This window comes from Hevea brasiliensis, unplaced genomic scaffold (assembly GCF_030052815.1).
Source record: "Hevea brasiliensis isolate MT/VB/25A 57/8 unplaced genomic scaffold, ASM3005281v1 Scaf586, whole genome shotgun sequence".
In the NCBI taxonomy this organism is placed as follows: domain Eukaryota; kingdom Viridiplantae; phylum Streptophyta; class Magnoliopsida; order Malpighiales; family Euphorbiaceae; genus Hevea; species Hevea brasiliensis.
This window is the reverse complement of record NW_026615124.1, coordinates 35,234-38,474: the sequence shown is the minus strand read 5'-3', so window position 1 is coordinate 38,474 and position 3,241 is coordinate 35,234. Positions and strand designations below refer to the sequence as shown.

Below are 3,241 nucleotides of genomic sequence, written 5' to 3'. Positions count from 1 at the left end.
TAAATTCCAATTAATTAAAATAGGAATACAAATTATGTAAATGCACCCATGGAAGATGGTGGAAATTTGTATTAAATAAATTTATCAACATCAAGTCAATGTGCCCAATTGTCATTTTATACAATTTATATATTATATAATATTGCAAAGCACATGTAATTCGACCTTGACCAACTATTGAATGACACATATAACAAAGATTTTTTTATTTTTAAATAAGAACCGAGAAAGTAAGAATTCTAATCTAAATTTATAATTTATATATTTTCATTCATTAAATCAAATTGGTTAAATTATATACTAATAGTTTACTAAAAGGATATCAGTATGTTATAACATCATATTTTGTATGAACTTGCGGAAAGAATTTACAATCAAAATCAAGCTACTTACAATAGTGATGCTTTATACTAGGTCAAACATGTATAGTATGCTTGTATAACTAGTTAATTAGTTGAAAATTTATCCACGTAAATGACTTGATTTGGAATTGATTGATCCAATGTAATTTGATTTGATATGTGATGCATACATTTTGCATAGTCATTTAGGTTTAATTTCAGAGCCATTTTATTTAATTAATTAGTCACTTTTAGTTAATTTCATTAGTTATTTAGTTAGTTTTTCATAATTGCCAATTTTGGATTAATTTGTAATTTTTACTTTGTTCTGTAGGAAAAATGGTGTTTTTGAAGGACTAAAAAGAAATTTTGCCATTGAGGAGTGATTTCTACAGCCAAAGATGTCAAACAAGTTTCAAAGTTGAAATATGCATTGGCCAAATTGAGCATAACTTGTCGTGATAAGTTATGCAGACCCGCATAAGAAGAAGAAACACTGTTCCAATACCTGCCGAATTGTGTATAAGGAGAGTGCATAGCTTATGCAGATTCACGCCTCCCTTATGCAATCTCACGGAATTATGCATAACTTATGCGCCTGGTCATGCGCCGCATAAGTGAACTAGAACCACTAAAATCAGATAAGGGATCGCATGACTTATGCAAATTCCACAAAGATTTCATTAATGAGTCAGAATATTCCTCGTAAAATCTCACCTCAAACACACCATTTTAGGGCTCCATGTCAGAAAAAGTTATAAATAGCCCCATATCCCATTTTAGAAGGGAAAAAAAAAGAAAGGAAGAAAAGGGAAAGGAGCAAAGAAATGAAGAGTCGCAATCATCTCCTACACCATTTCCAAACTGATTTGGAGATTTCTTTCTTTTCTTATATTTTTCCTACCTTTCTAGTGTTGACTTCTTGTTTCTTAGCTTAGATTAAAGCTTTATTTCCATATTAACTAATATCTTGTAAATATTATGGATAGTGAGTAGTTTAATTAGATTCGAGTAAGGGATGTAATATTTGAGATATTTTGTGATTTTGATTGGGTAATTCATATTTGTGGCCTTAATGAGTTTTATTAATTTCTTGTGTGCTTAATGACATGCTTAGTGTAGGATCCCATTAAGTGATGTTCTTAATCCATGGTTGAGGCACCGAAAGGAGAAAACCTTGTGATAGATAATCAAGGAATTGGACTTAATTAACTTAGATCTAGAAATAGACTAAGGATTAAGAGGATTTATAGATTAATTGAAGAACTTAATGGGTTTTAATTAACTGTAACTCCACAAAAGTAGGATTAGATTGATTAAGGTACTCTTTGTCCCACTCAAAAGAGTATTCAAAGGATTTAAGAATTAATCTCCTTAAAACCCGTAAGTTCCGCAAGATTGGATAACCAATTTAAAATCCCAAAATAGCTTGAATATGAAATCTCGAACTCCGGAATCGCCTTTTTATAATTGTTAATTTTCAATTGAATTTAATTATTTGCCATTTTAAATATTACCATATTTGAATTTGCTTATTTTAATTTGATACAAATTTAGTTAAATCATTACATAGTTGAATATATTATTAATTTTGCACATATAGATTTCATACTCCAATACCCATCAATTTATTGCTTTAATTTCAAAAATAGTTCAATTTAGCCAACTTTTTATATCAAAAATTCAATCATTAACTCAACTCGTGGGAACGATAACTTTCTATATTACTTGTAATGACTCGTGCACTTGCGGTTGGGCCACATCAAGTTTTTGGCCGTTGTTTAGGAGTTGTTTGTTTAAGATTGAATTCTTGATTATTTTAGTTGTTTATAGCTTTATCTTTGTTATCTTTTCATTTTGTGTTTGTTTGTTTTTTTTTTCAGGTACTTTTAATCTTTTATGAGAAGAGCTAGAAGCACAAGTGACACATCCTTATTGTTCAATCCTGAAATTGAGAAATTTTGTAAAGCCAACAAGAAAGAAACCGTAAGAAGGAAAAAAGCTTTGAGAGAAATCAATTAGAAGTGCATATGGCTGATGAAAGAATTAATTGGTGGAATGGAAATGATCAAACAATAAAAATGCAGCCCAAGGTGAAGAGGTTGTAAATGCTAATGTGCCTAGGGGAAGTATGATGGATCATGCTTTTCCTCGTTTTGATGATTTAAGAGAAAGCATAGCAAGACCAAGAATTTATGCAAATAGCTACAAGATGGATTTTGGAGTTCTTCAAATGATTCAAAATTCTCAATTTGGGGGACATCCTTCTGAAAATCCACACACACATCTAAAGAAGTTTGCTATGATTTGTGATATGCAAAAACAACCTGGAGTATCTGATGATGCAGCAAGATTGAAGCTATTCCCATTCTCTTTGAAAGATAGAGCATTGGATTGGCTTGATTCTTTACCTTACAACTCCATTACAAATTGGGAGCAACTCACTGATGCATTTCTTGCACAATATTTTCCACCTGGAAAAACTCAAGAATTGAGGAATCAAATGACAGCTTTTAGACCAAGAGAAGATGAAACTCTCTATGAATCATGGATGAGATGGAAGGAATTAGAGAGACAATGCCCACATCATGCCATTCCGAAATGGATGATAAACCAGAATTTTTACACAAATGTCACTCCTACAATTAGAGGGATTATTGATGCTCAAACAGGAGGAGAATTTATTATGAAGCATGAAGATGAAGCTTATGAGCTATTGGAGAAAATTGCAAAGAATACTCATCTTTGGAGTAGTCCAAGAGGACCAGCTCCAACTCAAAAGAAGCAAGCTGCTGGAATGTATGACCTTGATCCATTCAACATGATTAATGCAAAGTTTGATGCACTTACAAATGTTTTGGCTAAGAAGATGGAAGATTTAAGTATGTTGGTTAGTTCAT

At 31.5% G+C, this 3,241-nt stretch overlaps 1 non-coding gene across 1 annotated transcript; it reads right to left on the bottom strand.

Moving 5' to 3' along the window:
• Positions 1–2,829: 2,829 nt before the first annotated feature.
• Positions 2,830–2,936, bottom strand: LOC131177569 (small nucleolar RNA R71). Its single transcript, XR_009146989.1, has one exon. It is a non-coding gene; the product is annotated as a small nucleolar RNA R71 (small nucleolar RNA).
• Between the last annotated feature and the right edge of the window lie 305 nt (positions 2,937–3,241).